This window comes from Passer domesticus, chromosome 3, assembly GCF_036417665.1.
Source record: "Passer domesticus isolate bPasDom1 chromosome 3, bPasDom1.hap1, whole genome shotgun sequence".
Lineage (NCBI taxonomy): Eukaryota > Metazoa > Chordata > Aves > Passeriformes > Passeridae > Passer > Passer domesticus.
In genome coordinates this window covers 21,927,617-21,955,380 of record NC_087476.1, presented here as the reverse complement: position 1 = coordinate 21,955,380, position 27,764 = coordinate 21,927,617, and positions in this window count along the sequence as shown.

Below are 27,764 nucleotides of genomic sequence, written 5' to 3'. Positions count from 1 at the left end.
TCTACTTAAATCATTGCTTGTGTCTTCTCTGAAGGAGCCTACAAAATGTCAGAAAAGTAGACATCAAGAAGGAAATTCTAGGAAAACAAAAAATGAGGAAAATATCTCCATTCAAGGACAGGAGAAAGCAAAGAAGCACAATTCTCTAAAGTTTAATTATGGAGTCATTTTGGCATAAGTAAAATAGCCCAATTACAAAGATTGAAAAATAAAGAGGCGCACTTTGTTGATAACCTGGAAATCTGTGAAAACCATAAATATATTCCTGGGCTTTTTTTGGTTTTTGGGTTTGTTTTTTTTTTGTGTGACTGCATTACACTTAAGTGAATCTTCCAAATTGCTGTGTACATTTATGTAAAAAGTAAAAATTTACTTCAACTCTGTTTCCTGAAAGGTTAGCTTGAAAGAAGTGGGGTTTCACACATTGAATTAAGGACAGGTCTCTTTGCATTGCACTCATGGGAAAGGAGAAACATCTTCCAGAGTTCCAGAATCAGAAAATTGATAGAGATCTCATGGTGATTACAAATAAACTGTTCTGCAGTCACAGTGTTTCATACAATGTTACTACTAATTAGTATGGTCAAAAATATTAATAAAAGTGCCATATTATAAAAAAATGGGCTATAGAAAAGCAACATAACATTATATAGAAATGTTTTTTTTCCTGATTGTTGTGTAATTTAATGTTTGGAAGTACCATTTCTTTTTTTTTACCTTTTCAAAACTAGATTCCTATGAATATTATAGACTTTATGCATACTTGCCCTATTGGTAATTCTGAAGTTACATCAATATTGAGAAAATTAAGTCAGATACCTTCATATCATGGTCATAATTTCATAATTAACCCTTTAACAGAAAATAGGTGAATTAAGGTAATAAAGATATAGGAATGAAACAAAACAGATTTTTAAACCCTGGAGTCTGGATAAAATATTTTCAGATTTCTCAAGAGGCTGGACTGCAGTTTTTAAACTACACCTGAACTCTAGTTCCTCACTAAAGAAATTTTAAGAAAAGCTAAAAGAAAGTAAACTTCTCTAAAACCAGATGCTAATTAAGCATAGTTATTAATTATTTTGACTAACAAGTTCAAAGATCATCTGAAAAATGGCTCTAATAAGATCTTTAGTATCTCAAGAATAAACTGTAAATAAGTGTATTAAATCTGAAAAGCATAGTAAAATATATTACACATGGGAAGGAGTATATGTCAGTATGAATGAAAATCAGGCAATATCCAAGCAAAGGTCAGCTGTTTTTGAAATATTTAGGGAAGTAGCTACAGGGTAGGCTAAAGGTGAAGTATTTAAATTGGATGAACCACAAGAAAAAAAAAACATTATGAATTTTCCAAACTATTAGTAGCCATAGGATTTTCTGCTATTTGACTTTTTAAACTTTATCACTTTTCCTTCCTTTACCGAAACATTAGTTATCCTTTTCTCCAAAATAAGCAAGCAAAAAGTAGACAAAAAAGCCAAATAATTCTTCTCTACCAACTCTTTATGTGGACACTGGTGACTTGCAAGCTTTGCATTTCAACAATTCTGGAGAAAGTAAGCATGCTTGTTTTCAGGGCAGCCTTTAAATTTCATTGACTTTAAGTGATGTGGCATTAAATCAAGTTACACTAAGGAAACAGCACTGGCCACTCTGACTACTGATTTCTCACTTGTGATGGATGAGGACATCTATATACTAATTCTCTTAGATTTACAGCTGTTGTTAGGAACAGGAACCATGATCTTCTTGATTCTGAACATTCTTATATGAAGTGAAGGGATTGCTCAAGTAAGCTGTTTATATTTTATATTTTTTGTCCTTTGAGGATCACAGAACAATTGTTTATCATTTCCAGAGACCTTTTGTCTGAATAAGAGACGTAGAAGCTTATGATGAATGAGTAGTAGGAAAACTGGGAAATGTTACTGGAAAAAATTACAGAGAAAATTTATTAGCAAGTAAAAGTAAGTGGTGAAAATTGTTTTTAAAGAAATTGATTTTCAGTAGATTTGGTGAAATAAAGAGAGATGGATTAAAAAATTAAACTTTCCTAAAAATCAAAAATGCTTCCAGCCTCTGTAAAATGGAATCAATATAATCTTCATTATTCCTCTAGACACTTTAATTTTTAACCAGGTTGTATTAACTATTCCTGTTTTAGAAATGTGCGTAGCTCAATACATCTGTTACCAAGCAGTTAATATAGATATAAATGTCAGTGTATACACTTTTGGAATACTCTAGAGTGAGTTAATTGAAATATAGTACTCATCCTTTTGATTTTCACTATAATCCTTGGAAATTACGTAATTTTCTACATTTTTCCAAGATGAAAGCTAATTTAAATAACACAGTGTTGATACTCATCCATCAAACACTAGTTTATACAAGCTGTTCCCCAGGACCTAGTAGATACCAAAGGACTTGCAGGTGAAGTTAACCCGCACATTTACAGATTATTAAATTTCTAATCTTTGATGTTTGTGGTGGTTATCTCTCTGTCCCTGTATTTATAATTCAAAATAAATAATAAAAAATATTAATTTATATGGTCAGTTCTATGACTTGATGAAGTAAGCCACTGAGATTAGCTTAACTGGTTAGACAATGGTGCTATAACGCCAAGATTGTAGATTTGATCACTGGACTGGCCATTTACTTAAGTATTGGACTCGATGATCCTTGTGGGTGAATTCCAGCTCAGAATATTCTGTCATTCTGTTAATATTAGTCACTATGAACTTGCAGGGAAATGCTAGGAATTCACTACTTTCTGAGTAATTTGAGACTGGGTTACTTAGCCTTCATATAAATCAGGATTCTCTTCAAGCAAGAGGAGACAACACAGGGACAAAGGTTTGTCTCAGAATGATTATTGGAAATATCTAACCTCATTTTGGATTAATCTGATTTTTAAAATGTTAGAGGAGCAAATATTTAGCCTCTTAGCTGTTTTTAGGTACCTCATAATGTAGAATCATAGATTATCAAGTCTTGGCTACTAAATTCTTGGTTTATGCTTTAAAAATTTTTGTGTTACATTTGCAGGTTTTGTTAAATAATCTTAACAAACATTAAGAAATGTGGTTTTTACCCTCCCAGGTTCCTTTTCAAAAGAAATTGTTCCTTAAATTTAGAACTGCTGACTTTCTCTTCATGGACTATTCAGATCAGTTTTAAGTTTTCAAACCTTCAACTTTTATTGGAATTGTTGCTACTGTGCAAAGCACGTCTAATGTACTGGTATTTATTGCTATCTTGCATTATTTCTTTATTATTTGAGCAATAAACCAGCACACTATTGCCTTGCCCATTGTAATTATCCACAACCTGGGAGATTTTTTTTATTTTTTTTTACTTTCAGGAAAGAAATTAGATGAAACAATATTGATTAGTAAGAAAGTAAAAATAGAATTAGTCCTTCAGCACAATTCCTTCTATAAAGAACTGTTTCAGAGGAAGGTTTTAGCACCTGAACAAGGATATCTATGTCCCTGGGATCAGCACTAACTGCTGTTAGTTACATTGCTTTCATAAAATTGTATCATGCATTTGATATTCCTCCCACAAAATCGGATTCCAAGTGTTTTACAGCATATGAAGAATTTTTATTACATTCACAGTTTTAATGCAATTTTTTGCAATTAAATGTAGAAGTAGTAAAGTTATATACAGAGGTATTGTATCTGGTTTTGCTGTCATGTGTTATTAGTAAAAGTCAATTACTTGCAGTTATTTAAAGGAGTATCTATAGATTCTATGTGTATGTATTTATGCCATTTTAAGCAGATCAGGTTTATATGTCCAGAGAAGTTCAATTTTATAATATTTTTGCCTTGATTCCTCAGCACTCATTGCTTCTTGTTGTCTTAGACCTACTGTCCTCAACTCCATCCTCTATTCTATTGCCATCATATAAGATTTTATAAAAGAACCAAGTTAAAAGTCTCATCAGTTTATGTTTTTGCTATTACTCTAATACTTCCAACACCCTTGATCTGTTGTCACTGAGCACTGTGCTCTGTAGCAATTTAGATAAACATTACAGAATTATAAAGGTTTTTGAATTTCATTCACTCAAGCTAACAATGAGATATGGTAATACTGTTTCTGGCTTGTGCTTATAACTCAATAAATTGCTTACACTGCTTGTATAATGTCACTGTCAGAGTTTTTATATGCCTTTATATGGATAATTTCTATTTCTTTTATGATACATTTTTTACAGCAGTTACTTTCATTTTTAAATGGTAACATAGCTCCAGTTCCTAGTGCTGCAAACCTCACAGGAGGTATAAAAGCAGAGGTTTGTATATGGATTTTCCCACCTTCTCTGGGTACTTTCTTCAACATTTTTTAGGCCTGAACTCATTTTAGTCCCTTGATTATCCATTTTGCCCTCCCAATAATTTGTATGCTTTCCTGAAGGTACCTGAATGGAAAGGTTTATAGCAGAGAAATTCAATCACAACCTTGGAATAACTTGAATTAAAGATCGCACTTATAAATAGTATGACCACTCTGAGCCTGGAAGACTGGACTAATTCAGGGAAGAATGATATTTTTTGTTAAGCAAATGCAATACTTAACAAGAACTTACATGTAACCTTATCTTTTACCTTCTTAAAAGACTATGTGCTTTAAAAACTTTTGTGAACCATGTTCAAAATATTTTTGGAGCAATATATACCTGTTATAACTGTCAGACAATAGGGCTGCTGCAGTTCTGGAGGAAAACTGGGAGTTTAGAGACACTTGTAAGGATCTTGTCAGAGTACGTAATTTTGTGTTAATTTTATGCATTAAAGGTTGACTTCTTTTTTTTTTTTTGTCTTAATGTCTGGTTATAGCTGGCATTAATAAATCAGATGACCAACAGAAAATAAAAACAAAAAAAAAACAACAAAATAAACAAATAAGCTGAAGCAGCTACTTTAAACAACAACTAGCCTTGTAGCCATGTGAAAAATATAAAGATATTCTTATGCCATTTACTGAAGTGGCTCATCACCCTCTGCTGGGAGAAAGATCTAAGCACGTAGCTATTATAACCCCAGGACCCATGATAATATTCAGTAGTTTGGGGGTCATAAGAACCCTTCACCTGACCTTATCTGCAGGTTATGCCAAAATTTAAACTCTTAGTATTTTATAACAATGGTGTTACCCAATCTAAGGAGCTTTGCAACCTGCAGACTCCTCAGGGAATTGCTTTGCTTCTGCAACAGCCCAGTGCCCAAACTCTTCTGTACAAATCCATATATACATTTCTTACATTTCTTTCTTCTGGACTACACCAGAAGAAAAGGCAACATTTGTTGTTTAATGCTGGAAGAAATTGCTAAAAAATCTGTCATTAAGTGCAGGAAAAAAAAAAAAGGAAAGCATCACTGTTTGAAGGACTGAAGAGAAGCAGTACAACTATTTTTATTTAAGGGCATGATTTTTTTACCCAGTTAGTAATGTAGGCATTAATAAAGTAACCTCATATATACTGTCCTGCTGTAACCATGGCCAGATGACCTCACAGTATTGATTTGAACCTGGGTAAAGATGACCTTAAGGAGCTTGTCAGCCTAAATCTCTGCAAGGAGAACCTTGGAGAAACTCTTAGGAATTGTGAAGAGCTCAGAGTCCTCCAAATATACAGAATATTTGGATATGGGCATCCAGGCAGTCACACAAACCTCATTTTGATACAAGTTTTAAAATGTAACCAATGTCCCTTACAATTAAAATAATGATTTGTTAGGAATATTAATTATTTATGGGTAATAAATGACAAGCAGTATATATGTAATTTAGCAAAAGTGATTTGTTTAACTATAAAATCTATTGAAGCTAGTGTAAGACTTTAGCATTCCCTTTTAATTTGCCCTCCCTCCTTTTCCTCCAGTTTTGTCTGGTTTTTTGAGCATTCAGTTTCAACCAGTTCTGTTTTTCTAAGAGTAGATCCTGCTTGCTTTGATCTGGCAAATGCAATGCATGCCAAATCTTTAGATGGTATGTGTGCCTTTTTTTTTTTTTTTTTTTTATGTTCCTTATCTTCTCAAGGTCTGGGCTGCAAGGCGTTTATCCAAACAAATGCAAAGTTTGTAGGCATAAAAATCATGACTTGAACCATGAGTATCCACTGCAACACGTGACATCATTTCTTTTAGACTTGCCAGAAATGCAAATTTCCAATTAAAATCTGTTTGCAGTTTTCATTCCAGAGAACTCTTTGAGAACTTCAGGGAGGTGAAGAAAAACACATGGTTAGATGACGATTAAAAGCTACCCTGAAGATTAAGATAAACTTTAAGGTGTTTTAATTCTGTCATGGTTCCTGCTTTTTTTTTGTTAGCTTTTCTTGTTGCACTTTTTACTTATAATAATTGACCATGTTGAAGTGTCTTCCAAGCTCTATTGAATGTTGTTGAAGCAGGTGAAACATTGTCTCATTTCAAGTCTCATTACCAAATATGAAGAGAAGGCCAAGCATGGGACAAAACAGATCTGATCCTCAAAAGACATTGTTCTCAGAATTCTGCTTTATAAACAAAAAAATATCCATTACAGGTCAATCAGTTCTGTAACAGAACAGACAACTTTGAAAGAATCACAAGCTGATTAAGTCGTTTTGTCCGGTTTTTTTCAGCTACAAGACAAACTGAAAAAGCTCAGAGGACATAGTTATTCAGTAAACTTTTCAGCAGTGATGCTGAATTCAATCCTTTCCACCACTTCCCTTTCACCATTTTCTTTAAAATTCCTTAGAATAGCAATTTCTTCCCATTAATCTAGTTGAGTTTTTATTGATTAAATAAAGCAATAGTTGATTAAATAGAGTAATGTATATAAACAATGATTTCTGAGATATTTTTCAGCTATGAGGGAGGAGCCTTGACTTCCCAGATTAAACAGACATGCATTACTCCTGTAGCACAGACTTTCCTGAGCAGTTTTTTGGTATGAGACAACAACCATAGACACAGAGATTTTGGTGAAAGAACTCTGAACTTTGCCTTCTGTTACTCCATTCATTTTACCTTTTCTCTTGATCGTGAAAAGTATAATCACTTAAAGTTTTTCTCTGCTCAAAAGCTTTTCTCAATTCTCTTGTAAAGCAATTGATGTAATCCTGTTGATTTTTGGTGAGGAAACTCACATTTTTGTTAATATAAGTGTTTCAAATATACATTTATGTGATGACCGTCAAATTACTGGAAAGTTGTCACTGTAATTATCTTTTCAGTGATTGCTCATTCATATTCTTAATGTTTCCACTGTTATCTAAAAAAAGGTGTTTTTAAAAGATCTAGTAAAGAAAGCCTAAGAATACTGAAATGTGACTGACCTAACAACAGGAGTCAAAAAAGTAGGATGTAAAAATTTAATCTAGTTGCAAATGGTTTTTCTGCATGTAATGGCAGGTGAATATTTCTCTATTCCATGGCTTTTGGTGTTCAATATAAAACATGATGAAGTGTCCAAAGGAAATAGGCTACTCCAGAGGTGATAACAAAAAGCCTTGAAGACTATCCTAGACTATCAGTCTAATTAGGACTAACTGTAATTTGGTCAGAGAAACCTCAGACTTATGTTATAGATTTACTGAAAACCAAGACTATTAACTGGTTAATACAGGACAGAGTGTCATGATTCTTTTATATTCCTGATATAATAATGTGAAGGGGAATTTTGAGTCCTAATGAAATGCAGTCTTATAGCAGACTGGATATTTTGGTGTTTCAGAAGACATGATTTCACTACAAGTGAATGAGCTGTCTGAACCATACTGTTATACTGCTTTTAAATATAAAAAATATGGTGTAGTTTTATTAAATATTTTCAGTTTTGCTATTTAGGCAATGACAACTCAATAACCCCTTCTTTTTTATCTTCTAAGGCTAGACTGATCATGATGTTCAGTGTTCAAGGAAGTACAGTCTTTCTAAGGAAAATGGTGTCCTTTAAGAAACATCACATATCTCCATTCTACAAATTAATCATATTGGCCTTTAATTCAAATGCTTTAATATAAATAAAACTATAGTGTACTCATGACTCAGGACTTTTTCTAAGAATTCAGTTGTATAAAATCCTTGTATTTATGTTGATATTTATGTGTGCCACTTAATATTTAAAGACAAAATTATGTAAAGAGCTAAACTGGCTGTGTCCACTATCATTTTTGAAAATCTGGAGCATGTCAACCAATGGATTGAAAATCATTTTAAATTGATTTGGCTTTTCAACAAAATTCCACAGTTTTTAAAAAGGCTATTAAAAATAATAACTTCAGAACTATTTTGTAAATAGAAACCAGGCCTTTCAAAACAAGGGACAGAAAATAGGCAGACAGCTTTTTAAATTTTCTACTGCCAGAGAGAGAAAGTGACAGAGCAAAACTGTTCTAGTAAGTAGACTATTCATATTACAATTAAACAGTAAGTTCTAATACATGGTTTTACAGCTCAGATGTATTCTCTCTACATCTTTTTAAATTATGGTGGATCTTAGTTTTCCGCATAACACAAAATTTTGCTTTGTTGTACAGCAGAATTTAAAATACAAATTTTTCACTAAGCACATTTGTATTTTTACTTTTTTTTTACATTTCTAAAAGATTACTCACTACAGTTCTATGCCTTTCTCTTAACTCTTAGATTTTTTTTGAATAATTCAGTTGTGTGAATGTAGTCTGACATCCTATTCCAAATGACACTCTGTCTGTTGCATTAAACATTGTTAGGATGATATAAACATTATCCAGGAAGATTGAAGAAGAAAGAAATTATGAAGAAAGCAAGACAGTAAAACTACAGAGGTTACAGTGTCTTAAATGACTGATAGTACTAGCATTTAGTTTTGGTTTGTTGTTGGGATTTTATTCTGTAAAATATCTTTCTTCATAAGTAAAAGTGAAGATAGGAGAGGAAAAAGACTTTACCTATGCTGTCCCTAAACTCAATGTCATTCAAGCAGCAAATTATTTTCTCTTACTGCCTTTGTCTTGTCTTGGACTATCTTTATCTTGGGAATTCAACAGACTGTGAACTGCACTGTCTCTAGAGCTGTGTCTGGCTTTTCTCTCAGCAACCCGTAGAAGGATCGATTGTATCCTTATGTTGGGTTTTCAGTCCCATCTTTTACCTTTTTTTTTTTTTTTAATTAAATCACTTCTCTGGAGGTATCCTAAAGAATGTAGATGTGTTTTCCATGTTTTATGCTGTCCTTGCTCAAAGTTTCCTTAATAGGATTACCCCATCCTTCCCTCTTCCAAGATCACTGGTGGTCAGAATCACTTTAGACGTTATTCAGACTTTAGGGATTTCTTACAGATTTTTCAATAAGGAACTATTTGACAGCACATATAAATGATACTGATGCTTCTGTAGAGAGGTGACTTATTTTATCTTTCATCCTCCTAGCGATGTTTGAGTCTTTGTAGAAATGTCTGTTATTTCTGTCCCCTCTATGCTCTGCAGAGCTGGGAATATTTCTGCTCTGCATGTCTCATCTCATTTTAAATGCATTCCCCAGTACAAGAAAGGATATTTGTAGGATGTATTTATGAAAGCAGCATTTAGAGCTTAAAAAACTATTTACTTTCATATATATTTCGATTCTTGGAGTCTACAAATTTTTTAAAATCAGGACAAATAGAAAAAAGACATCTTACAAATAAAACATGAAAGAAAAATACAGTAGGAGAGAAAGAAAAGTTATAATATTCCATTAGAGGTCAAGAGGCTGAATGAAAACTAATCCTTTTCGTGTGGCTACTCCCTAAGTTCCTTTGAAGATTATCTTACAAATTCTCAACAACTTAGAAATGTCATAGCTCTCATCAAGCCAAAAGTTTTACCTTCTTTAAAGATCTCTCCTTACCTATTGTGTACAAAACCCACTGTGCCTATGGCTTTTTTCATTTACTTTCATAGATTTTGAGCATTCATGCTCGTTGCATATATATCTCCTACAGAGTTCCCCAGAGATGGTCATAATTTCTTAAAGATAAGATTCTGCCCCTTGTTATCACTTAGAGGATATGAGCTTTGGGAATCATTAGATGAGAGCTATCAATGCTTTTAAACTCAGTATATCCACTACTACGAGGAGTTTATACAAAGTTTATTTTTTCAGTATTGGAAAAAAATATTTGGCCTGTTGCCAGGAGTACTGGAGAAGTAAAAAAAAAAGGAAACCAAGAAAACCCCAAAGCTAAAAACCTTACAACCCTAAAGCCCGGACAGCCCTTTAGGCATTTTCACATCTGAATTGTTAGTGCCCTTTCAGAAAGGGGTCCACATTACTGGAGCTTTCCATTAGATGAACCTAATCTGAAGCTGTTATCCTGTTAACCCTGTTAACCCTGTTAAGGTTAACAGACAGTAGTACCACCAGGTTTTAACAAGTCTGCAGAATATTTGGAAGTGGGCCAATTTTGGAATTTTCCAGAAACAGAATTTTCCTAAATAGTACCAGTATATTTCTATATAAGAACAGGTCTTTAAGGTGAACTTTCTGTGAAGAAAAAAAATATATGCTTAAGCTCTGGGTAGCCAGCAAATAAATTAAAAGTTAGGTCATTTGGTTATGGTGACATCAAAATGAACTAATTTCCTATAAATATGCTTGGAAATGTGAAATATTTAGATGGATGAGCAAGCTCTGAGCTAAAATATATTCTGTAACCCCAAAAGGTTCTGTGGGCATAGACAATTAGGACAAATATTCTGCCAATCTCAGTGAGACCTTAGAAATTATATTTGAAAGCTGTGATTTCATCAAAATTTTGCTTTAGTGTATCATTTTAGTGACTGAAATAAATTAGAAAGTTATTTGTATATTCTTCTTCAATATCAGATAGGGTACAGTTTATATATTATTTCTTTTCACTTTTAAATGTAAATGCCAAATCAAGTTTTATGTGACTTGACACCCACCTTCTGCATGGCTGTTCTTCAGGGCACCACAAAACCCTTCTAAGAAATAAAATCCCTCAGATAGATTTAACTGAAAATTATCAAATTGTTTGTTCTTTAATAAATCAGATGTTTATAAAGTGAGAATAAATTAAAATATTTGCATCAATTTAAATAACCTCTGTTCCACTAAAAGTCAAATCTGAATTACTAATGATTCACCAAGGGGAAATTTATTATTAGTGATAAGAGGATCACTTTTCAATAATCTTTTTAATTATTCAGAAAAACAATACTCTGAGCATTTTAATATACAACATAGTTTTGCAAAAGCATTTATCTCAACTATTTCTTTCAAGTGAATAGAAAATTTCCCAAGCAACAAGCAAAAAAGCATTATTAGATACCCATATGAATACAAGTGTAATGAAACACAAAGCTAGATTCATAAACTTATGATTTTACACGAGTTTTGCTTTTCAGAAAATTCATCTTCAACATCTGATGGAAATAAACATGTATTTTTCCACATTTTGGAATCACCTCATTATAATGAAAAGTAAGTGCAGAGACTTTATGTCATAAAACTTTTTATTATTAGACTTCAAATAGGACTTATTTTCCCTCATTAAACCTGGTTACCAACCGGATGAAAGAGTATGATAGCTATAAAAAGTAAACAAACTTAATATGCCTATCGGGCAAAAAATATTAGTCGGGAAATCTCATTAATAAATATAGACATGTTTACAGAAGAAGGCAAAAATTATATTTTCATTCTGTAAAAAAGTGTCAAATATTCAGATGTAATCATGTTCCACAGTAATTTGGGAGTTTATATTGAATCTGAAGCTGAGTTACATTCTAGTCACAACTGACTAAGTGCAAGTATAGCATTTCTGCATGTTTGTGTTAAAGGGCCATTTTCTCCCATCTCCCCTGAAGTTCTGATATTTAAAATCTCAGAAGAATTTAAATCTTATGAGAAAGTTGTCATATATATAGTAGAGTAAGAAAAGCAGAACATATCCTCTTTTTGCTTCAACTAGAACTGAAGTAAAACATCTGGATAGAAAGTAAAACATCTGGATAGAAGAAAATGTGTAGTCTTTTATTGTTTCCTGGCCAGAGGCATGATAAGACTAGAGCAAATTAACCATAGTTAGGTGTGTGTCTATATACATTTCATCAGAATTCTGGTTTTCCTATTTTCTTATTTGCTAGAAGACTTAAAAGGTGATCTGCAGTTGAAATTAAATTTACATTGGTACACGCCAAGAGTTACAACACGATTTTATTAACAAGGGTGTTCCCATTGTAGGTCAAACAGAGAAAAATCAAAGGATTGAGCAGTCTGTATAAATAATTCCAAGCAAAAGAAGAGCAGAACCCAGATAACCTGGGTGCTAACCCAAGTCACTATCAAACATGCAAATGTTTCTTTTCAAGCCTATATTCCTGTGAAATTAGACTTTTGCCTTGGTAAATCTTTGTAAATACACAATCAGCCTTTTCCTCTGCCTCATCTCCTCCTCAGATCCCCCTGCCTTTTGATGTCTTTGCAGTCAGAACACCAGGTAGGTCAAAAGCAGGAGATGCACGGTGCTCCTGCTGGGCTTTGGTTCCAAATCCTATCACCTCAGCTCACAGGCTGTTGAAACATCACCCAGTATCTCTTCTGTTCCTCCTTTCCTTCACCAGGAAGGAAAGATTTTGTCACAATTTTAGAGACACCAAGGACAAGTACCATAAATTACCTAAACAGATTTACCGCAAATGTTGTCTGCTCTGGCCTTCCACTTGAAGTTAGATCAAAGAACAGGCTGAAACTTATTTTTTCTGGAAAAGATGGTGTGCACAGGTTTGAATTCCTCAGGGGGTCTGTGCAAGGAGTCTGAAAACCAGATGTTCAGCTTAAGAAGAAAGTAAAAATAATAGAGACTTAACATACTTCTGCAAACATTTATTTTGCAGTGTATTACAAGGATCACTTTCTTTAATTGGAAGCTTAACAAAAGACTTCATAATAATGTGCTGCTGCCAAATAATATCCAGATTGCTGGTCATGGAAGTGCAACTCTGGAAAATTAAGAGATTACTTTAGAGCATTCTTTAGATTCTTCATGTGTTTGTGTTCATAAATTCTTGGTTACTGATGATCACAAATACTCACTGCAGTTCAATTGAATTACATTTTTTTTTTATTTTATACAGATGGATGGATTGACTACAAACCAAATGATAATTCACACAGCTAAAACTATTTAAAAGGATATAAACTATTTAATTAATCTCAAAAAACAAGTCAGTGGAAAATAAGGTTCAAATCTTTTACACTCAGTGGAGTAGTGTGAAGTTGCAGTGCCTCACAGAATGGTATTTTTATTGCATGGTATTTTAATCTTATATTTTCAATATTAATCTCTGGTGATATCTGTTGTTTTAGAATATAATTCTTAATTTGTATAATAAATACTCTGTAAAACTCTACTCATGGTAATGTCATCCTTTCCCTGCAGGATATGCTGAAAGGGAGAGCATCTTTTCCAGGGCTGATGGCTTTCTTCAAGAGTCTCTTTGGTTTGTTTTTGAGTTCTTAGCAGATATGTTTTCTCTAAGTTTCAAAATATCACCTTTTCTCTGACTTCAGGAAATTTAGGGAGAATCACCCTTTTCAAGTAAATAAATATTTTTGGTGTGCACTTTTTGGGTTTAATGGAAATACTTATTAAATGGACTGGAAAAGAAATAACTTTTCTACAATTTTGAAGACTGAATTTATTCTGATATGAGTCCCATTAATAACTACAAGTATATATAAAATTAGAATTTGTTTTCCCTGTTCTCTTAAGATTGTGCTGTTTGACTGAAGTTAGCTAGAACAGTTTCCACTGGGTAGATAAATAAGTAATAAAATTTGTGCGCCTGAGTCAGTTCTGTTTATTGACAGTGAATTGATATTCTCTCCTCTAGTACTCTCTCTCTTATTGGCAGTTTGCTCTTCCCTCCAGGTCTCCATTTCATGTATTCTGTCAGCTGGTCAATACAAAGCTATAGTTGATTCAGAGGAATACACTCACTTTTAGGATCTGATGGATTGACCCTGGTGAGTCAAACTCCCAATCTCCTTTTTGCTCTCTTCCCTCTTACTGGTGAGGCAGAGATAAATAGAAGCTGAAATTTGTGGATCAAGCTAATAATAATTTCATAATAAATGCAAAAGTTGTGCTTGCAGGCAAAACAGAAAGAGAAATTAATTCAGTTCTGCCCATCAGCAGGCAGAAACACAGCTACCGGAAAGTGGGGCTTTAAATGCATAGCAGTTGCGTAGTAAGACAAATGCCATACCTGTGAATGTCCCCCCTTCAACTTTTTTCCCCTGAGTTTTGGTTGCTGAGTGCAACATCATGTAATGTTGCACTCAGCAACATCTCTTTTTTCAGTTTGGGTCAGCTGCCTTGACCTTGTTCACTTCCAGTCTCTCCACCTCCACTTTACTGCCTTTGGAAGTCAGTGGGTGGGAGGGAAGAGAAGGTGTTGATACTGTGCAAGCACTGCTCATCAGTAGCCAAAATATTGATTTGTGTTATCAGCCCTGGTTTACCCACACACTGAAAGCACAGCATCACACAGGCTAACCTGAAGAAATTGTAAATCAAAACTTTATCCCTTCCAAACTCAGTACATAGAAATACAACGAGCAATATATACTGAAAACATTGAGGTTGTCTTATGAAATAGATGAGAGGATAGTGTTACAATTTATTTTCTGACTAAAGACACTGATTTAGATTTTTATCTCATGCCCTATCTGGTTTTCCAAATATTCGTAGAAATTTCAAATCTTCAGAAATTTTGTCCCTTGTCTGAAATTACTGAATGGACAGACTAATTACTAGACAGGGAAGATAAGATTGAAGTCAAGTACACAGCCCAATCGAGCCATTCTCACTTTCTATTTTGCCAGGCAGCCCTTCCATCTCTTCTAACTATTTCAGGATTATACTACATAACCAATTAAAAGGACTGTGAAAAAAAAAAATACTATGGGATTAAGCTTTGTGATAGCACAAAATCAAAAAACATGAGCAAAGTGCTACAGACTTTCCAATGCTCTACTTTTCTGCTTTTATTAGAATACCAGAGACTTGCTCAATATTGCCCACCTCTATAGTCTCTTACACCATGCCACCTGAACTAATATTCAAGTTCTTTGCCTCTTCTGAAACAAAGGGCATGATATTGTTCTATTCCTTAGGAATGCAGCGCAATAGCTGTAGAAAGAACCTTCTGGGTTCTCCAGCGCTATTCTTCTGATATTTCAAGCACAAAATAATAAAAGAAGAGGTTCTTTGCTCAAATTATCTAAAAGGTGGTTATGATAAGTCATATAAAGGGTTGTCTAGAGGTTCATGTTTCTTTCTACTGACTAAAAGACAGGCAAGATTTCAAAATTTATTTACTCAGGCATATGGATACTTAAAGTTAGGTAAAACTAATATACTTTAAATACTGAGTGTGGAAGGGCCCACAAAACAATAACACCAGAAAGCAGCACCATCACACCCCCAAAGCCTCAACACCTTAAATAAGTACAAAATGTATATAGTAGAAGACTACAAAATCCTACATCTCCAATGAGCTACAGAAAGGGGAAAGACCAAGGCTAAATTAGGTCAATTCAAGCATTTATGAATATAATTCAGAATAGCTTTACCTAAACTAGTTACTTAAACTAAATCTTTCTCAACAATCAAGAATAAACAAAGAAATCCTTACCAGTCATTCATTATCCAATCCTGAAAAAAAAGCATAGTGACTCCAGATTGGAGAAGCAATATAATCCACAGGGTAAACAGGCAGTTGGTTCGGGCAGTGAACTCTACCTAAAGCAATGAAACAAAAATGGCTTGCAAAAAATTCTCAAAAATAACAACAAAAAATCCCAACCACATTCCATTGCATTTTCAACTGCACGGAGGCCGTAAACTACAATTTTACAAAGTATTCTCGTCTCTGGGAATTTTTATCCCAATGGCACTACAGGTTTAACAAACTGCACTTTAAAGCAGTTTTGAATCTCTCACTAATTATTAAAATTAAAGGACTTTTCTTTCCTTGATATATCCCCTCTCAATGTAGTCATAAAAGTCATTATATCCCCTCTTAACCTTCCCCAGCTAGGCTAGGCAAACAGAGCTCTTCTTAATCTTTTCTCTGTAAGGTAAATATTCCATTACTTTATTCATATCCCTTCTCTAAATCTGATCCAATTTAAATTAATCACTCCTGAGAGAAATTATTAGAGATGTACACAATGTTCCAGACGAGGCCTTGCTGATACCTTGTGTAATGTTATTTACATTCCACTTTCACTTAGAAGAATATGCTATTCAATTCATTCTACCACAGCTGTAGCCTTGTTTCAAGGCTACATCATTCTGGCTGTTCATACTCAACTCCAATAAATATCACCTGTTATTTTACCCATTTCCTCACATCAGATTGACAATGTTCCTTTTGTATCAAGTTTTTACTATTAATTCTTGAAAATACATATTTGAACTCTGTGGTGTTAAATTGTGTTACATTTGTGTGATTCTTTTCCTTGGAATGAACAGATCCTCTTGATGCTGACTTAGAACCTTGTAGTTTGTTTCTCAACTGTATAGCTGGTTTTCATTTAAATGTCATAAACTAATACAATATATCTGTTCAGTTCAAACACTGACGCTTGAGAGGTGTCTGTGCTTATTTTCCTTCAGCCTGTCTTGCTATTTGAGTATAGTGGGGGATAGTGTCCCTTCTACAAACTTTTCACTTCCTGTGTTAATCACTACAATCAGAGTTTAGTGCTAATTTTCCTTCAAGAAATCTTATCAAACATTTACCTTAAGTCTGAGTAGAGTAGTTTTACTTTATTAGCCTCTCTAGGAAGTCAGTTATCTAAAAAGATATTAAGTTAGTCTGTCACAATCTGTATGAGATAAAATCATACATTGTACGGTGATTTCGATTTACCTCTATGACCCAAATTAGTTCTTGTTCAGAATCTGCTTTAATGCTTTGCATAGTATTATAATCAAATTATCTGCTTGGGTCATGAGCTTTCTTCACTGCTTTTTATCTTTATACTGCATTTGTTTTCCAAAGTCACTACCACCAGATTTACAGCTTACTTTTAAATGGCTTCTACTAGATTTGCAAAACCAAATCCTAATTCATTCAGTTGACTTGAACACTGTATCAAAGCCTAAACCTTTCACACTTAGAAATAATAATTTTGCTTCAAACTTCCATACCAGAATTTGTCTTCACATTTGAAGCAGATAATGTATCTTGTCATAATGTTGCTCAAATAAAAAAAAACCCCAACCAAAACAAACAAAACAACCAAAATTAACTACAAAAAACCAAAATCCAACAACACAAACCCAAAATGAAATCCATCAATGACAGGATTAATTAAAAATTATGACCATTTCTAGATTTTCTTTACTGGTTTCTAATTCCAAGTATAGAGAAGCCTACTTATCTAGTTTCTCCTCTTTGCCTATTAAAAGAAAAATATATAAAGATTAGTATGCAAAAAAAACCCAAAACAGTTTAAGTTTCTGATACTAGGGTAGGGCCTTTAAAATATTTACTCTAAGTGTCTTCAAACTCCGAAATATTATCATTCTCCTAATGAATCCCTTTTCTCTATTCTTTTTTGCCTCTGTTCTTCTTAATGAATCCTTTTACACTTCTTTTTAATATCTTCTTAATCTTCTTAATCTTCTTATTAAATCCCTCTTTGCATGATTATTCATACTGAACAGCTCTTTTACACAAGTATTTAGTTTTCCTCTTTGAATATATGCTCTAATCATGTTGACATGATTTTTTACTTAAAAGTAAAGAGTTCTTTTGGATCCAGTGGAAGTCTTCATTTTGAGGGCAGGGAGACACTGGAAAAGGGTTTCCCAGGGAAGTTGTGGATGTCCAGACCCCAGGAATGTCCATTCCTCAGTGCTCAAAGCTGGGTTGGACAGCGCCCTGTGCAACCCAAACCTGGTCTATTGAAAGTTGTTCCTCCCCACAGCAGCGGGGCTGGAACCAGATGATCTCTAAGGTCCCTTCTAACCAAAACCATTTTCTGAATTCAAATCATTAATTTTCTCAAACTGAGCAGCCTAATTAATTTTTTTCCTGATCGTGCAAAGCCTTGATTTTTTAAAACTCCAAGGATTATTTAGAGATTTATTTTTGTCTATCTCGCAGATTGGCTTCAACTGAACTCCCTCCATTTCTCACAGGAGAGCCACTACTATCCTAGTGGCATTCCCTGAATTCACTCCAATTTATTCAATTCCTTATCCTTCCACTAATGAAGTCCAGAACTAAATGCAATAGTCCAGATGTGGTCTAACAAATGAAACAATTCAATGTGATTAATTAATTCAACTTTGCTAAGTGTTAATTCTTTGTATCTGAATAAAGTACCCTTTTCCTTCTTGAAGGTATTCTTGAGACTTCATTCAGTGTGAAACACTGAGTTATATTTTTATTTTTGTAACTATACTTTTCATTGTTTTGAATTGTGGTTCTTCCATTTTGAGGGAGGAAATCAAAACAACTTCTTAATAACTGTAGGAAATCAAGTCCTTCAATGGAAAATCAGGCATGGCTAAAAAGCCCCACACCAATAACAGTGAAGACAACAGCAAATAGGAAAACAAATTTTTCTGAAGCATTCCATTTGGGTGTATACTGATGATTCCAAAATTTCAGAAAAATTTCAACTGATTTTTCTGCCAAGCTTTTGGCAGAAAAATCAGTTTGGTCTCTGTCATGAATATTTGTTTCAAAAATAAAAATTCTGATGAGCTTGTGCAGAATGTTGAAGAACTATTTTTATCTTTACTACCTGAGAATGAAAGTTCAAGTGAATTTGAATGATTTTGAGGAAGAATGATGCAGTATTTGGAAACCAGATATTATGGACTTGAATCAGACGTAAGACAAAATTCCATATATAAAATTAACATCTCAAAAATTCAAGAAAAGAATGGATTACTCTCTTTACAGTGTGCACAATTCAGACGTAATTGTTTGGAACCCTAAGCAGTAAATTTTATGTGAATGCAACTGTACTTTATTGGGGTGATATCTTTCTATTGATTTGGCACTTGCCGGCAGATTAGGGCTCTTCATTCTGTGCATATTGATTTGTTTAGAGTTGGATTTAATATATAGCCTGGAGGTTATTACTATTTTTTTGAATTGTATAATCTAATCCATTTGCATAACCACTTAGGATACATGGAAAAAAAACCCAAAATATGGCATCTTTCCTCAGTTAAAAAAATAAACTGCTTATAGGGCAAAATTTGTATCAAATGGAAGGGTAACGCTGCAAAAAAATTAGAAAAGCATAAAACTAGTGATTCAGCAAAACTGATTAAATACCCAGTCTAATATTTTTTAGGGCAGTCCATTGCCTCAATTTCCAGAGATGTCAGTATTGTCCGCCTTGAAATAATGCCTTTGAACCTTAATATGCCTTTCCTTTCTGTTTATGCTCCAGTTTACTTTCTAAAGTCAAGAAATTCCTAGAATTACAAATGGATGTCCATTTCCTTTTCCCCTTTCACACTACCATAACCCTCCATATGCTACTGAGATTCTTTATGCAATACCATTTTCATGTAAAGGAACCATGGCTAGCATTAATGCTTTTCCTGGATTAAGCTTGCTCTTGATTTTTCGACCATTACCATCTCTGGTCTCTCCAGTTCCATTGTGTTTTGTGTTGCAATGTGTCATGTAAAACCTTCACAGTTCATTCACTTTTTGTGATATTCCATATTTTCAGTGGAAAACTTCCACAAGTTCCATCAAACAATTCAGATCTGAAATTTTATTTTGTTAATTTCACAACATACACATGACAAGCACATATTATTTCTGAAATATAAACATACATTTTTACCCAGAATTGTTTGCATATAATCTGGCTACACAAGAAAAGAGTTTTCTGAACAGGCCTCTCAGGGGACATTAATAATATTTTTAGTTGTTCATAGTTGCACAATTATTTTATAATCTCAAAATCTTCATAACTTTAGAAAGAATGACTGAAAAAATTCCAAAGCCCTAAATCATGCAATTGGCTGTGATACCAGTAGCTGCTCATTTTCATTTTTTCTATCAGTTATTAGGACAGAATAGGATATTTTCTTACCTTAGCCCCCAAACCATGTTTGCAAGTCCTTTCAAGGCCATTATAAATCACAAAGGAATTTTGAGTGGTTTTATGTTTCAGGTAGTAGCCATACAATTACCTATATATAAATATATGTATATATTGGTCTGCTTTCTTTTCTAGTTAAATTCACCATTAAAAAACTGTGTAATTTTCTTAAAGATGTAGAATATTAATTCATAAAAGTATATAAAACACTCAGTATTCAAGAAAGGCTTTTTTTTTGCATGATCACTTTTCTCATTTTACCTTAGCTGCTAAGAGTTTTTTTTTTAAAGAAAGCTTCTTGTTTGAAAGTCTTTCAGATGGTAATAAAGATGGTAATAACTTCTTTTTCTGTCAAAATTTTAAAATGTTATAGTAGAAAAGGTCTGGAAAGGTCATCTGGTTCCTGCCCTGAGGCAGAATCAGTTATACCCAATGGTTAACTGAGAAGGTCAAAAGTAGGTTTTACTACTATCCTTGCTGAAGTCAGATCTTCCCTTCACTCAAGATTGAACAAGCCAAATTACACAAAAGGCTAGGGAAGAAAACAGCATGCACAACAGGCAGTCTCAGCTGCTCCTTTAAGACCCTGAAAACTTGTAGAGGATTGGGTGATTTAAGGGATTGCTTTTAGCTGCTCTTGTCCTGTGGTTCACAGCAGCACTGTGATAAAGATAGTCTTCATTCACTAAACTGACTTTCTTTATTAAAAAAAAAAAACAAAAAAAAACAGAGAAGAAGAAAACTAAGGTAGAAAAATAAAGCAGATAAAAAGGTTTGTAACGTTCTGCAACCAATTTTATTACTGTAGATTATGACCAAGACCTTGCCAAAGACAAAAAGAAATATGGTATGAATAGTGCACCTTTGTTCTCATTCAGAATGTTTGATACTAAAGATCAAACAACTGAGATGGCTGAGTGAATGGAGATTGAAAGGACAGGTTTGTTGCCAAATTTGCCCATGAAGATTCTTTTTATACTTCACAAAAGACTAATAGATGAAAAACCTCAGCTGCTCAGTATTTTATTAAAAGTGCATTCTGGGGAAATTTTTAACATTTTACTTTAGTTGCTTTGATTTTGGTTCCCTCATTGTCTCCTTTATGATACATTTTTTTGCTTAGCCCTTTTTCATTTGATCAAGTTTTTAAATTATTCTTAATGCCATTGATTCAGTCTTTTTCTTTGACTCTTATCATTTCTTTCAATACACAAAACTAGGTTTTTGTTACTGTGGGTTTTGCAAATTTCATATGTAAAATGCCCATTTGAAAGGGATAGTCACCTTGTTTGTCCAGCTGGTTGTGTGTATCATGTTTGACGCACGTCAGGATGGATTTTGCCCTCCTGGCTGCCAGGGCACACCACTGGCTCATACTGTGGCTGGTGTTATCCAGGAGCACCAGATTCCTTCTCGCAGAGCTGCTCTCCAGCCACTTCTCTCCCTGTGTATGCTTGTACCTGCATAATTACATCCCAGGTCCAGGATCCAGCATTTGGACTTGTTAAATTTCATCCCATTAATCATAGCTCAATGCTCCAATCTATCTGGATCTCTCAGCAAAGCATCTTGTCCCTTGAGAGTCAACAATGCTCCCAGTTTGGTATCATTAGCAGATTTACTAACAGTGCATTCAACTCCTGCATGTAGAACATTGATAAATATATTAAACAGAACTGGTCCTAGAGGTGATCTCTGAGGAACACCACTGGTGACTAGTCAAAAGTCAGATGTAACTCCATTCTCTATAACACTTTGAGCTCTGCCACTTGGCTAGTTCCTCGCCCAGTACACTATGAACCTGCATATCTCAGGGCTGGTCAATTGTCCTGAAGGATATAGTAAGGGACAGTATCAAAACCTTTCTAAAATTGAGAAAAATTATGTCCACTTCCTTCCCTTTATCCACTAGGCACATAACCTTAATGTAGAAGGACAGCAAATTACTTATATGAATATAGGTTGACTGTTGATGCTTGCATTGTTCTTTAATAGCATGTCTCAAAGCCAAGACAAAATACGATGAAAATTTGCTGAAGGAAAAATGCAGATAGAAAAACATTTGAATGTAAATGGGTAGCACTTGAAGAAGAAAAATAGGATTACAGAATTCAGGAGTACAGTTTATCTAAATATTCATTTAGGTTCATTATGAGATAAAAGCAACACAGAAAAGTTCACATCAAATGGTTAAAGGGAAATAGGTATCAGTTATGTAGTAAACAAAAAAATGTGGAAAATCATAAGAATCCCATTACCTCTTTGCCTATAGTAGACATACAATATTTTACTGCTGGTGGCAGCATGTTATTTCTATCCTTTCCATGCCCTCTTAAAACAGGAAGAACATAAACATAATAAAACCAGTGGATGCACTGCTATAGTGTCAGAGCTATGGAAAACTCTCAGAAGGGATGGAAGTGTTGTCTTAGCCTGCTTAGAATAACCCCAGAAATATTTTTTTGTCCTTTTCACTCATTTTAAATGGTAATATAATTGCATGTCTTCCTTTCTCAAGTTAGAGATCTGAGATTCTAACCAACCAGAGTCCCACAACGTGACACACATCAGAGGCGTTTTCTACACTTCTCCATCATGTAGTGTAATGCAAGAATTTATCATCTGTGTATGATCAGAGGTACAAGTCAGTACCCTGACTTTGCATTAAAAAACCAACAAAAATCCTTCCACAATTTGCAAATCATTCTTTAAGTCAGTGAAAAGCTAAAAAGATTCACTAATTAATTTGTTTAATTAGCTGCCTCAAGAAAACATTAATGATGTTAAGAAATTAATGCAAAATTAAGAAGAAAACTAAGAAAACTATGACCCACTGGTGTTAGCAGAAGACAGAAAACTGTCAGTACTTAGAAAAGGTAAAGAAGGATGACTAGGTAGAAGTTGACTAGTTTGACTTAAATCCTCAGAGAGATACAGAAGAATTCTTAGAGAATTGGATTACTAAAAAACTGAAAGAAGAGTACAATTTGAATGATATTTTTTATGGCTCTTGTAAAACACAACAGATTTTATTATATAAGAAAGTTAAAAATTGGTAACTGAAAAGATATATTATGTGAAAACTTTTGGAATACACTCAGTATTATATCTACATTTTATTTGGATTAATAATTAATGTAAATATCAATGAATAATATGTTCAAAGAGTTTGACAATCTGTTAGTGGACAGCTCACACAATACCCTACCAGTTCTGATAAGGTCTTACTAATATTGACATTGTACCTGATAATGTTCAGTGGTTGTATCAATTATCTAGACATCAGACTACTATCTGATGATGTTTTCAGATAAAGTAAATTGTCTTGGAAAGCTAAATAATGGCAAAGGACAGCCAAAAGACATCCTGCATCAGAAAGATCAGGAAAACTTTCTGACTGCCCAGGGGCTCAAAAATGTCCTGTGGGTATACAATTAACCTGTCAAATTCTCAGTGAATTAACATATTTTAAATAAAGAAATACGGAGCAAGTAAGATATGTATATATGTAGCAAGTTAGACTATTGATTTCCCTCTTCACAAGTTGTGGTGAAATTGATCTGTTGGGGTCGGCTGTTACTCGTCTCTGCTCCAGCATGGGAAAAGGTGGTGCTGGGCAGGCCGCGCTCTCGAAGAAGGAGTCTGGACTCTTGCTTTTGGGTCTTCAGTTGTGTTTATTGTTCCTTATCTACAGAGTTTTTCTGTCTGTCCAGCTGAGGTCTGATCAGCAAGACAGTAAAGGGGCGGCTGTCTCTTTTATAGTGAAAACTACGTATAAGATATTTACATTCTATTTCCAATACTTTTCACCCTTGTTGGCAAGTCTAAATTCACCATGAACCAATCCACACACGTCAACATCATCCTGAACATGGATGCCAAGGAGAAGAAAGAAGAAGGACAGGGCACGCCCAAATCCCTCCATCTTGGGAGTCCTGACCCCTATGTACAGGATTTCAAACACCCCGTACAAGGTCCAAAACTCCCCTGTACAGTGCTCCAAAATTTTTCTCTTCACCCTGTGATTGCTACTACTATGCTACTTAAACTTTTGTGGCCTGTAATTCTTCATATAAGGTTGGCAATTTGCTCCATGAATTAAGATCAAATTTCCAGGTGTCTTTGGCTTCCTGCCAGGTCACTGAGCCCCTGCCAGGGCTTTGAGACATCCAGGTCATCCAGAGAGATGCCCTGGGTTCTGACATTGATCCTGGAACAAACACACAAAACCAGTGACTGCATTTCTGATCTTCATTTATTATAGCTGAAATATTAGCCAATGTTTAGAAAACACTGAAGCCACAGCAATACTGCAACACTATAAGGTATTTAAAAAAGGTGCTCCTAAGTATACTGGTGATGCTTATAATATGTTTATATGATCTATATAAGTACTTCAAGCTTCCATGCTGCCTGGTTGCATGACTGCTGATCCTAGTGGGCTGCTATCATGGATAATAATAATATAAACTAAAAAAAACCCTAATAATTCAAACTAAAATTTGAACTAATAATATAAAATTGTCAATTCCTAAAAGAATATAAGAAGTCTGTTGAGATATCTTAGACTAGTTTCCTGTTGCATGAGTTTTTCCCCAAGTGAGTGTTGCAGATGGTCATAGGCAATCAAAATATTGCCACATGATGTTACACATGAGGACACAACAGCCCAGCTGGAAGGCATTAGAGTGCATGCAAAAGTATAGTCAAGTCACCATATCACTTCAAAATAGTTGTATCTAAATTACTAAGTATCATGCCAATAAAGTTGGACATGTACAAAGAAAAAGGGAAAGGATAAAGTATTACCATATTATCAGGGATAAAACTGCGATGTACAGCATTATTTTGAACTGAATGATAAAACACAAAATTACCATTTGATATTTTATAGTTTACTATGCAATGCTGAACAATAGAAGATATATTCAGATAATGGATTGATTAAAAAATAGCATCTTCCACATAGTATGCTATCAGGTTATTGGTAAATGAATAAAATAAATCTTATTCTTGAAGCCATATCTATTATAGCATAAAAATGTCTTAGTCATTGCATGTTTTTGGAAATAACAATGATGTTGTGGAAACAGAAGAAAGAAAATGTTTGTCTATGTTAGTTACAGTTGAAAGACATTAATAACATAAAACCATAGGAGAACGTGGGTCAGCCATTCTATAATGTCAGACAGAGTTCATCAAGTAACGCTTACATGAGATCAAACACCTTCATACTTTTAAACTATTATATTTATCCCAGATTTTTCAGTGAGCAAGGGCTCTCTCTGTGAAATGCCAGCTGCCTTGATGTCTAAATGAGTCTTAAGCCTAGAGTTTAAAATTATGAGACTAAGGTGCTTTCCTATAGTGTTGCATTCAGGTGCTCAGCTCTCCAGGTAGGCAGAATGTTTTGTCATGTTCTGTACATGCAGAGCAGACACAAAGGAAACATCTCAAAGAACTGTGATATATAACAGTCCTTTTTCAGAAAGCAATTCCCACTTCTTCAGTGTTGGCTGTCACATCCCAGGTGGAAGAGTGTCTGGTGTACCAGAGGGGGGAAAATGGAACTTTTTTTCCTTTACTAACCTGAGTACTCACATAGTAAGGAGTCTGTGGAGCATTTGTATGTCAGTAGCCAAAGGCTTAGCCATAATACTTTAGCAGACTCAACATATATATTCCTGTTAGCTGAGAATGGAATCTGCATTTGTTATGCTATAAAGACGTGATTAAAATTCTTTATTAAAATTCACTTTTTAAGTGTTCATTCAGATGAGGTCAGAAATTCAACCTTCATCACTAGGAATAGTTGAGGTATACACAGAGTGCTTCTATCAATCTAAGCAGCTGAAAGAGATAAGGGAGGTGTAAGGCCAAGAATGTAACAGTGCAGCCCACAATGTTTTTATCCCAGGGTAGGTTATTTAAGCCTGTGGGAGATGTGCTGAGCTACAACCAGGCTCAAAGCACATCATGAGCAGAAAACATGTAGCCCATGAAATGTGATACGTGCTCCTATTCTCACTGTCTCTTATGTCATAGTATGCCATGATATAGTACCATCAAGATCTTCCTAACCATTATCAAACATGTCTTGCCTCACAAAGACAAAAAAAATTATAAGCTACAGCAAACAAAAATCCCACCAAGTGTAAATCTTCTTGCCAGATATGAGCTAGTCCTCTTACCCAAAACAACTTGAGTTGCAGGAGCAATCTTATTGTGAAGTACACATTGTTTACAGAAGGCAGAAATGAAGAGTGAAGATTAATAATGAATGAATGAAGATGAATGATAAGAAGGAAAAATAGAAGAAAAAAAGAAAACAAAAAGAAAAGAGGGAATTAAAATTGCATGGTTTTTCCAAGAATAAGTTAATTTCAATTTGTCATTCAGAATTTGATGGTGACATAAGGTGACAACTCAGGCATTATTGTTGTGGAGTAGAAAGAATTACCACAGAGCTGATGGACACACTTTTCATCTGGATTGAAGCACAGAGCAAACAAAAGGCAAATTAACTGTACTTTTTATATCCTCTCATAGAGGACAGGAGTAAATATAATTTTCATCATCATGTGCATTGAGGAAAGGGAGTACAAATTTACAGTGAGGTGAATATGGTTCCAGTAATTATTCCCTATTTTATCCTGGAGTATTTTTTCCCAAAGTGTCCTGTAGGAAGAATTTCTAGTTTAAATAGTGAATTTTACAAAGGAAATAAACTGTTTTAAGATTGTGTATGCTGCACTGATTTCCATTACAATTTGTGGTAAAATTTAGGCTGTATCTTATTTAAAGGATTTAATATAGCTTAACAGATTCATAGTCCTGACAGAATTAAAGATGAAAAATATATTAAAAGTAGTTTTTGCAAATTATTTACACTTTTTGGAGGGCTCCTTATCTGCATCTTGACTGTTATGTAATCTATGCTCCTTGGCATAGAATTCGAAAGACATTTTCTTGTTTGGATAAAGCATTTTCCATGCAAAAAAAAAAATTTCTTGATTTAAATAAAGAGACTGGGGAAGAGAAAAATACTGAATGTCAAATAATTTAAAAATAAGCTAAATTAATGAATCAAAAAATTAAAATGCTCATAGATTTCAAAGAAAGAAAAAATCAAAGGCAATGTAATTCTGCTAATTTTCCAGCAAATCATTGTTTCACACATAAAATAACATTTGCAAAGAAGTGCAGACTTGGTGCTAGTCACAGTGGATTACTGTAGTTTAAGCAGTATGGGGCATACTGCATTTCATAAGTGTCTCTCTCTAGCCAGTACTCTGTATGTAGAAAGACAGATTGTAAACTGAACATATTAATGCTTCCAGACAGAACAATAACCATGCCACCATGGTTACTATTTCAGGCAAGGTCAGATCACCTTTATTGTTTACTTTGTGAAATGGGATTTTTAAGAAAATTCCTTTTCAAACATTGTAATGCTGAAATGTATGCTGTAAAATGCAAGTCCAAACATTTCAAAGACCATGAATATGCACATGAACAGATCTAGGTTTGCTGGAGAGGAAAATTTGTCAAATTTATATTACATTAGTTTGATTCTACTAATATAAAACTGAAAGTCTTGTGCATTT